Genomic DNA, 11,102 nt, shown 5'->3' with positions numbered 1-11,102 from the left:
CCTATCCTCATCAGAGAGGTCTTCAATGTAGTGCGCTGCCAACCCACAGCTCTCTGCGTCCTCCCCCAACAGGACGGGTAGCCTATCCTCATCAGAGAGGTCTTCAACAGGATGGGAAGTAGTCATCGCTGCCAACCCACAGCTCTCTGCGTCCTCCCCCAACAGGACGGGTAGCCGATCCTCATCAGAGAGGTCTTCAATTAGTGCGCTGCCAACCCACAGTTCTCTGCTTCCTCCCCCAACAGGACGGGTAGCCTATCCTCATCAGAGAGGTCTTCAATGTAGTGCGCTGCCAACCCACAGCTCTCTGCGTCCTCCCCCAACAGGATGGGTAGCCTATCCTCATCAGAGAGGTCTTCAATGTAGTGCGCTGCCAACCCACAGCTCTCTGCGTCCTCCCCCAACAGGATGGGTAGCCTATCCTCATCAGAGAGGTCTTCAATGTAGTGCGCTGCCAACCCACAGCTCTCTGCGTCCTCCCCCAACAGGATGGGAAGTCTATTCTCATCAGAGAGGTCTTCAATGTAGTGCGCTGCCAACCCACAGCTCTCTGCGTCCTCCCCCAACAGGATGGGTAGCCTATCCTCATCAGAGAGGTCTTCAATGTAGTGCGCTGCCAACCCACAGCTCTCTGCGTCCTCCCCAACAGGATGGGAAGTCTATTCTCATCAGAGAGGTCTTCAATGTCGTGCGCTGCCAACCCACAGCTCTCTGCGTCCTCCCCAACAGGATGGGTAGCCTATCCTCATCAGAGAGGTCTTCAATGTAGTGCGCTGCCAACCCACAGCTCTCTGCGTCCTCCCCCAACAGGATGGGTAGCCTATCCTCATCAGAGAGGTCTTCAATGTAGTGCGCTGCCAACCCACAGCTCTCTGCGTCCTCCCCCAACAGCACGGGTAGCCTATCCTCATCAGAGAGGTCTTTGAAACTTTGAATAAGGGTTTCAAATTTGGGTAAATGACACTCTCTAATTGTATTTTGTATATTTTGTCAGGAAATGCAGTTCTGTCTCGGGTTCTGCTCTTATGCAGTGGTTGCCCAGGATTTCACTCTACAGGGAGCTCGGTTTTCCTGTGTCTTCCCTTCTCAATGGCAAGGCTCTGCTCACTGAGCCTGTACTTTGTCAAGGTTTTTATAAGGTATTGATCAGTAACCATGGTCAAATAGTTAGCCACAGTGTACTGTCGATTTAGGGCCAGATAGCACTGCATTGTTCTTTGTGTTTGTGTTTCCCAGTAAGCAATGTAGTTTTGTTTTGACTGTGTTGTAATTTGGTTTATTCTGATTGATTGGATGTTCTGGTCCTGAGGCTTCAGTGTGTTAGTAGAACAGGTTAGTGAACTCAGGACCAGCTGGATGAGGGGACTGAGGCTTCAGTGTGTTAGTAGAACAGGTTTGTGAACTCAGGACCAGCTGGATGAGGGGACTGAGGCTTCAGTGTGTTAGTAGAACAGGTTAGTGAACTCAGGACCAGCTGGATGAGGGGACTGAGGCTTCAGTGTGTTAGTAGAACAGGTTTGTGAACTCAGGACCAGCTGGATGAGGGGACTGAGGCTTCAGTGTGTTAGTAGAACAGGTTTGTGAACTCAGGACCAGCTGGATGAGGGGACTGAGGCTTCAGTGTGTTAGTAGAACAGGTTTGTGAACTCAGCCCCAGGACCAGCTGGATGAGGGGACTGAGGCTTCAGTGTGTTAGTAGAACAGGTTTGTGAACTCAGGACCAGCTGGATGAGGGGACTGAGGCTTCAGTGTGTTAGTAGAACAGGTTTGTGAACTCAGGACCAGCTGGATGAGGGGACTGAGGCTTCAGTGTGTTAGTAGAACAGGTTTGTGAACTCAGCCCCAGGACCAGCTGGATGAGGGGACTGAGGGGACTCTTTTCTTTGCTCAGCTCTTGGCATTGCAGGGCTTGGTAATGATATGAGAGGGACTCACTGTATTTTAGATGTTTACAAAACCTAATTGCTGCATGCATTGTTTGTAGTTTTCCTCTGGAAATGTAGAAGAATCTCACAGAACTCTGCATGAAGGGTTTCAATGGGTTGTTTGTCTCATTTGGTGAAATCTTGTTTTGCAAGTGGACCCCACACCTCGCTGCCATGAAGTGCAATTGTTTCAATGACACATTCAATTCCTTTTAGCCAAATTTTAGTAGGTATTTCAATTGGAATTTGTTTTTTAACGGCGTAGAATGCCCTGCGTGCTTTCTCTCTCAGTTCATTCACTGCCTCATTAATGTGTCCAGTTGAGCTTATTTTTAAACCCAATTAATTGTAGTGTGTGCAGTACCCTATATATTTTGTACCACTTGAGAACTTTGGTCTAATTCCCTGAGATCTGGATCTTCTCTGGAAAATCATTATTTTAGTCATTTTGGGGTTTGCTGTAGGTCATGTGCTGTGGGGGTTTACTGCCAGGGCCCAGGTCTGGCAGTACTGCTCTAGCAGGTCCAGGCTCTGCTGTAGGTCATGTGCTGTGGGGGTTTACTGCCAGGGCACAGGTCTGACAGTACTGCTCTAGCAGGTCCAGGTTCTGCTGTAGGCCATGTGCTGTGGGTGACAGCAGGCATAGGTCATCTGCGAAGAGTAGGCATTTTACCTCTGAATTGTGGAGACTAACACCAGGGGCTGAGGATTTTTCTAGAAGAGTGGCCAATTCATTGATGTAAATATTGAAGAGTGCAGGGCTCAGATTGCAACCCTGACTAAGGCCCCGCCCCTGGTTAAAGAATTCTGTTCTTTTCTTGCCAATTCTGAAACTGCACACATTGGCAGTATACATTGATTTAATGATGTCATGTTTTACCTGCATTTTTCTGCTCTTTTGCACACCAGTATTTCTACTTCCGCATCCTCGTCTGCTCATCTATCACTCCAGTGCTACTTGCTAAATTGAAATTACTTCGCCTCTATGGCCTATTTTTTTGCCCTACCGAATTACTTAATTTGCACACACAATATATATATTTTCCTATTGTGTTATTGACTGTACGTTTGTTTACTCCATGTGTAACTCTGTGTTGTTGTTTGTGTCGCACTGCTTTGCTTTATCTTGGCCAGGTCGCAGTTGTAAAAGTGAACTTGTTCTCAAATTGCCTACCTGGTTAAGTAAAGGTGAAATAAAATAAATAAATAAATATACACTATTTTCAATACTCGAGAGAGCGAGACAGAGAGAGAGAGAGAGAGAGAGAGAGAGAAGACAGAGAGAGAGAGAGAGAGAGAGAGAGAGAGAAAGAGAGAGAAAGAGAGTGAGAGAGAGAGAGAGCGAGAGAGCGAGACAGAGAGAGAGAGAGAGAGAGAGAGAGAGAGAGAGAGAGAGAGAGAGAGAGAGAGAGAGAGAGAGAGAGAGAGAGAGAGAGAGAGAGAGACAGAGAGAGAGAGAGAGAGAGAGAGAGAGAGCGAGACAGCAGAGAGAGAGAGAGAGAGAGCGAGAGAGAGAGAGAGAGAGAGAGAGAGAGAGAGAGAGAGAGAGAGAGAGAGAGAGAGACAGAGCAGAGAGAGAGAGAGAGAGAGAGAGAGAGCGAGACAGCAGAGAGAGAGAGAGAGAGCGAGAGAGAGAGAGAGAGAGAGAGAGAGAGAGAGAGAGAGAGAGACGAGACAGAGCAGAGAGAGAGATAGAGAGAGAGAGCTCAGACAGAGAGAGAGAGAGAGAGAGCGAGAGAGAGAGAGAGAGAGAGAGAGAGAGAGAGAGAGAGAGAGAGAGAGAGAGAGAGAGAGACAGAGCAGAGAGAGAGAGAGAGAGAAAGAGAGAGAGAGAGAATTATGTTGTTTCCCATTCAGTTGAATGCATGTTGATCCAGTGAGTGAGAGAGAGAGATGGGCTTGTTTGGCTCAGGTTGTCATCATGGGGTGTTCAGCATCAGCATGCCTTGGGTAACAAGTAGCTAGTGTGAGAAGGGGAGAGATGGGCTTGTTTGGCTCAGGTTGTCATCATGGGGTGTTCAGCATCAGCATGCCTTGGGTAACAAGTAGCTAGTGTGAGAAGGGGAGAGATGGGCTTGTTTGGCTCAGGTTGTCATCATGGGGTGTTCAGCGTCAGCATGCCTTGGGTAACAAGTAGCTAGTGCGAGAAGGGGAGAGATGGGCTTGATCACTATGGTAGTGGTGAAATCAGCAATGGCAAAGAGTTCTCTGTGACAAAAACAGAAAAGGGGTTGTTAACTGCTTAATTCAATCAATATCATCCAACCATTATGTGTAAATCATAAGCATGTTATTGATTATGTCCATTTAAGTGGTGATGTCTGAGAAGCCGGTGTTTGGAGGATATTTTTCTCCGAGGTGATCCACTACATTACACTTATCGTCATTTGTTTGTAATCCAGAGAGGTTAGAAAACGTATCTAGATGAGGCTGTGGATCCTAATTGTGTATTGAAAAGAAAACATGAATCTTCAGCGTACAATGATTTGTTTTATTTTTATAATCCCTTAATATTATTGTTGGATCTGATTTTCGACAAACTGACATTTCAATGGCAATAATAAATAGATATGCTGATAGTGGACAACCTTGTTTACTCTTCTTGACAGTTTAATACTTTCTGAGATTTATTTACTATTTTACACATGTTACACATAGGGTTACTGTACATAACTTTAACCCATATTTGACCAGGTAAGTTGACTGAGAACACATTCTCATTTACAGCAACAACCTGGGGAATAGTTACAGGGGAGAGGCGGGGGATGAATGAGCCAATTGTAAACTGGGGATGACAAGGTGACCGTGCTGGTTTGAGTGCCAGATTGGGAATTTAGCCAGGACACCGGGGTTAACACCTCTACTCTTACTATACGTGCCATGGGATCTTTAGTGACCACAGAGAGTCAGGACACCCCTAAAGATAATGATGGTCATCATGACCAAACAGTTCTATTTTTTTGTTTCATCAGACCAGAGGACATTTCTCCAAAAGGTACAATCTTTGTCCCCATGTCCAGTTGTAACCTGTAGTCTGGCTTTTTTATGGCGGTTTTTATAGCAGTGGCTTCTACCTCGCTGAGCGGTCTTTCAGGTTATGTCGATTTAGGACTCGTTTTACTGTGGGCATACAGTGGGGCAAAAAAGTATTTAGTCAGCCACCAATTGTGCAAGATCTCCCACTTAAAAAGATGAGAGAGGCCTGTAATTCTCATCATAGGTACACTTCAACTATTCAAAAATGAAAAAAAATATCCAAAAAATCACATTGTAGGATTTTTAATGAATTTATTTGCAAATTATGGTGGAAAATAAGTATTTGTTCAATATCAAAAGTTTATCTCTAAGTTTTCTGTAAGTATTCACAAGGTTTCACAAGACAGTGTATTGGGCTGATGAGACAGTGGATTGGGCTGATGAGACAGTGGATTGGGCTAATGAGACAGTGGATTGGGCTGATGAGACAGTGGATTGGGCTGATGAGACAGTGGATTGGGCTGATGAGACAGTGGATTGGGCTGATGAGACAGTGGATTGGGCTGACGAGACAGTGGATTGGGCTGATGAGACATGGATTGGGCTGATGAGACAGTGGATTGGGCTGACGAGACAGTGGATTGGGCTGATGAGACAGTGTTTTGGGCTGATGAGTCAGTGTGTTGGGCTGATGAGACAGTGGGTTGAGGCTGATGAGACAGTGGATTGGGCTGATGAGACAGTGGATTGGTCTGATGAGACAGTGGATTGGGCTGACGAGACAGTGGATTGGGCTGATGAGACAGTGGATTGGAGCTGATGAGACAGTGGATTGGGCTGATGAGACAGTGGATTGGGCTGATGAGACAGTGGATTGGGCTGATGAGACAGTGGATTGGGCTGATGAGACAGTGGATTGGGCTGATGAGACAGTGGATTGGGCTGATGAGACAGTGGATTGGGCTGATGAGACAGTGGATTGGGCTGATGAGACAGTGGATTGGGCTGATGAGACAGTGGATTGGGCTGATGAAACAGTGGATTGGGCTGACGAGACAGTGGATTGGGCTGTTGAGACAGTGGATTGGGCTGATGAGACAGTGGATTGGGCTGTGAGACAGTGGATTGGGCTGAAGACAGTGGATTGGGCTGATGAGACAGTGGATTGGGCTGATGAGACAGTGGATTGGGCTGATGAGACAGTGGATTGGGCTGATGAGACAGTGGATTGGGCTGATGAGAAAGTGTGAAGGGCTGATGAGACAGTGGATTGGGCTGATGAGACAGTGGATTGGGCTGATGAGACAGTGGATTGGGCTGACGAGACAGTGGATTGGGCTGATGAGACAGTGGATTGGGCTGATGAGACAGTGGAATGGGCTGATGAGACAGTGGATTGGGCTGATGAGACAGTGGATTGGGCTGATGAGACAGTGGATTGTTGATGAGACAGTGGATTGGGCTGACAGACAGTGGATTGGGCTGATGAGACAGTGATTTGGGCTGATGAGACAGTGTGTTGGGCTGATGAGACAGTGGGTTGGGCTGATGAGACAGTGGATTGGGCTGATGAGACAGTGGATTGGGCTGATGAGACAGTGTGTTGGGCTGATGAGACAGTGTGTTGGGCTATGAGACAGTGGGTTGGGCTGATGAGACAGTGGATTGGGCTGATGAGACAGTGGATTGGGCTGATGAGACAGTGGATTGGGCTGATGAGACAGTGGATTGGGCTGATGAGACAGTGGATTGGGCTGATGAGACAGTGGATTGGGCTGATGAAACAGTGGATTGGGCTGATGAGACAGATTGGGCTGATGAGACAGTGTGTTGGGCTGATGAGACAGTGGATTGGGCTGATGAGACAGTGGATTGGGCTGATGAGACAGTGGATTGGGCTGATGAGACAGTGGATTGGGACAGTGGATTGGGCTGATCAGACAGTGGATTGGGCTGATGAGACAGTGGATTGGGCTGATGAGACAGTGTTGGGCTGATGAGACAGTGGATTGGGCTGATGAGACAGTGGATTGGGCTGATGAGACAGTGGATTGGGCTGATTGACAGTGGATTGGAGCTGATGAGACAGTGGATTGGGCTGATGAAACAGTGGATTGGGCTGACGAGACAGTGGATTGGGCTGATGAGACAGTGGATTGGGCTGATGAGACAGTGGATTGGGCTGATGAGACAGTGGATTGGGCTGATGAGACAGTGGATTGGGCTGATGAGACAGTGGATTGGGCTGATGAGACAGTGGATTGGGCTGATGAGACAGTGGATTGGGCTGATAAAAAATGTGTTGGGCTGATGAGACAGTGGATTGGGCTGATGAGACAGTGGATTGGGCTGATGAGACAGTGGATTGGGCTGACGAGACAGTGGATTGGGCTGATGAGACAGTGGATTGGGCTGATGAGACAATGGAATGGGCTGATGAGACAGTGTGTTGAACTGATAAGACAGTGTGTTGAACTGATAAGACAGTGTGTTGGGCTGATGAGACAGTGTGTTGGGCTGATGAGACAGTGTGTTGGGCTGATGAGACAGTGTGTTGGGCTGATGAGACAGTGTGTTTGGCTGATGAGACAGTGTGTTGGTCTGATGAGACAGTGGATTGGGCTGATGAGACAGTGTGTTGGGCTGATGAGACAGTGGATTGGGCTGATGAGACAGTGTGTTGGGCTGATGAGACAGTGTGAGAGAGGCTGATGAGACAGTGTTTGGGCTGATGAGACAGTGTGTTGGGCTGATGAGACAGTGTGTTGGGCTGATGAGACAGTGTGTTGGGCTGATGAGACAGTGTGTTGGGCTGATGAGACAGTGGGTTGGGCTGATGAGACAGTGGATTGGGCTGATGAGACAGTGGATTGGGCTGATGAGACAGTGGATTGGGCTGATGAGACAGTGGATTGGGCTGATGAGACAGTGGATTGGGCTGATGAGACAGTGGATTGGGCTGATGAGACAGTGTATTGGGCTGATGAGACAGTGGATTGGGCTGACGAGACAGTGGATTGGGCTGATGAGACAGTGGATTGGGCTGATGAGACATGGATTGGGCTGATGAGACAGTGGATTGGGCTGATGAGACAGTGGATTGGGCTGATGAGACAGTGGATTGGGCTGATGAGACAGTGGATTGGGCTGATGAGACAGTGGATTGGGCTGATGAGACAGTGGATTGGGCTGATGAGACAGTGTGTTGGGCTGATGAGACAGTGTGTTTGGGCTGATGAGACAGTGGATTGGGCTGATGAGACAGTGGATTGGGCTGATGAGACAGTGGATTGGGCTGATGAGACAGTGGATTGGGCTGATGAGACAGTGTATTGGGCTGATGAGACAGTGGATTGGGCTGATGAGACAGTGGATTGGGCTGACGAGACAGTGGATTGGGCTGATGAGACAGTGGATTGGGCTGATGAGACAGTGTGTTGGGCTGATGAGACAGTGTGTTGGGCTGATGAGACAGTGTGTTGGGCTGATGAGACAGTGGATTGGGCTGATGAGACAGTGTGTTGGGCTGATGAGACAGTGGATTGGGCTGATGAGACAGTGGATTGGGCTGATGAGACAGTGGATTGGGCTGATGAGACAGTGGATTGGGCTGATGAGACAGTGGATTGGGCTGATGAGACAGTGGATTGGGCTGATGAGACAGTGGATTGGGCTGATGAGACAGTGGATTGGGCTGATGAGACAGTGGATTGGGCTGATGAGACAGTGGATTGGGCTGATGAGACAGTGGATTGGGCTGATGAGACAGTGGATTGGGCTGATGAGACAGTGGATTGGGCTGATGAGACAGTGGATTGGGCTGATGAGACAGTGGATTGGGCTGATGAGACAGTGGATTGGGCTGATGAGACAGTGGATTGGGCTGATGAGACAGTGGATTGGGCTGATGAGACAGTGGATTGGGCTGATGAGACAGTGGATTGGGCTGATGAGACAGTGGATTGGGCTGATGAGACAGTGGATTGGGCTGATGAGACAGTGGATTGGGCTGATGAGACAGTGGATTGGGCTGATGAGACAGTGGATTGGGCTGATGAGACAGTGGATTGGGCTGATGAGACAGTGGATTGGGCTGATGAGACAGTGTGTTGGGCTGATGAGACAGTGTGTTGGGCTGATGAGACAGTGGATTGGGCTGATGAGACAGTGTGTTGGGCTGATGAGACAGTGGATTGGGCTGATGAGACAGTGGATTGGGCTGATGAGACAGTGGATTGGGCTGATGAGACAGTGGATTGGGCTGATGAGACAGTGGATTGGGCTGATGAGACAGTGGATTGGGCTGATGAGACAGTGTGTTGGGCTGATGAGACAGTGTGTTGGGCTGATGAGACAGTGGATTGGGCTGATGAGACAGTGGATTGGGCTGATGAGACAGTGGATTGGGCTGATGAGACAGTGGATTGGGCTGATGAGACAGTGTGTTGGGCTGATGAGACAGTGGATTGGGCTGATGAGACAGTGTGTTGGGCTGATGAGACAGTGGATTGGGCTGATGAGACAGTGGATTGGGCTGATGAGACAGTGGATTGGGCTGATGAGACAGTGGATTGGGCTGATGAGACAGTGGATTGGGCTGATGAGACAGTGGATTGGGCTGATGAGACAGTGGATTGCACAGTCAGATGGAACAGAGTAAATAGGCATTTTAACATCATAGATTTAGCCGGTGGTAACTTGTGGAATAGACAACGTCTGGAATGCGGTTTTAACCAATCAGCATTCAGGATTAGACCCAGCTGTTGTATAAATACCCAGTTATCACTCTAGAATTTTCCTCAAGGTCTCTATCTGAAACAGAATAGTTATCTCTGCTATCAGTCCACTGTAGACTGTAAACAGGAGATAACTGCTGGCTAACTGGCTAACAGCTAGTACAGCTAATAGATCCATGTAAACAGGAGAGACCTGCTGGCTAACTGGCTAACTGCTGGTCCAGCTAATAGATCCATGTAAACAGGAGAGACCCGCTGGCTAACTGGCTAACCGCTGGTCCAGCTAATAGATCCATGTAAACAGGAGAGAACCGCTGGCTAACTGGCTAACTGCTGGCCCAGCTAATAGATCCATATAAACAGGAGAGAACCGCTGGCTAACTGGCTAACCGCTGGTCCAGCTAATAGATCCATGTAAACAGGAGAGACCCGCTGGCTAACTGGCTAACCGCTGGTCCAGCTAATAGATCCATGTAAACAGGAGAGAACCGCTGGCTAACTGGCTAACTGCTGGCCCAGCTAATAGATCCATATAAACAGGAGAGAACCGCTGGCTAACCCCTGGTCCAGCTAATAGATCCATATAAACAGGAGAGAACCACTGGCTAACCCCTGGTCCAGCTAATAGATCCATGTAAACAGGAGAGAACCGCTGGCTAACCCCTGGTCCAGCTAATAGATCCATATAAACAGGAGAGAACCACTGGCTAACCCCTGGTCCAGCTAATAGATCCATATAAACAGGAGAGAACCGCTGGCTAACCCCTGGTCCAGCTAATAGATCCATGTAAACAGGAGAGAACCACTGGCTAACTGGCTAACTGCTGGTCCAGCTAATAGATCCATATAAACAGGAGAGAACCGCTGGCTAACTGGCTAACTGCTGGTCCAGCTAATAGATCCATATAAACAGGAGAGAACCACTGGCTAACTGGCTAACCGCTGGTCCAGCTAATAGATCCATGTAAACAGGAGAGAACCGCTGGCTAACTGGCTAACTGCTGGCCCAGCTAATAGATCCATATAAACAGGAGAGAACCGCTGGCTAACCCCTGGTCCAGCTAATAGATCCATATAAACAGGAGAGAACCGCTGGCTAACTGGCTAACTGCTGGCCCAGCTAATAGATCCATATAAACAGGAGAGAACCACTGGCTAACTGGCTAACTGCTGGTCCAGCTAATAGATCCATATAAACAGGAGAGAACCACTGGCTAACTGGCTAACTGCTGGCCCAGCTAATAGATCCATGTAAACAGGAGAGAACCGCTGGCTAACTGGCTAACTGCTAGTACAGCTAATAGATCCATGTAAACAGGAGAGAACCGCTGGCTAACTGGCTTACCGCTGGTCCAGCTAATAGATCCATGTAGACAGGAGAGAACCGCTGGCTAACTGGCTAACTGGCTAACTGCTGGTCCAGCTAATAGATCCATATAAACAGGAGAGAACCACTGGCTAACTG

General features: G+C 48.4%; 1 long non-coding RNA gene and 1 pseudogene across 1 annotated transcript; both read left to right on the top strand.

The window, feature by feature from the left end:
* The window catches only part of LOC127907536 (receptor-type tyrosine-protein phosphatase mu-like), an 830,490-nt pseudogene that overhangs the window by 67,356 nt on the left and 752,032 nt on the right, over positions 1–11,102 (top strand).
* LOC127907537 (uncharacterized) lies at positions 1,269–1,859 on the top strand. The gene is made up of 3 exons (XR_008064789.1): positions 1,269–1,454; positions 1,516–1,637; positions 1,705–1,859. It is a non-coding gene; the product is annotated as an uncharacterized LOC127907537 (long non-coding RNA).

Source organism: Oncorhynchus keta, chromosome 15 (genome assembly GCF_023373465.1).
Source record: "Oncorhynchus keta strain PuntledgeMale-10-30-2019 chromosome 15, Oket_V2, whole genome shotgun sequence".
Classification (NCBI taxonomy): Eukaryota; Metazoa; Chordata; class Actinopteri; order Salmoniformes; family Salmonidae; genus Oncorhynchus; species Oncorhynchus keta.
The sequence above is the reverse complement of the archived record's forward strand: the minus strand, read 5'-3'. Positions and strand labels throughout refer to the sequence as shown.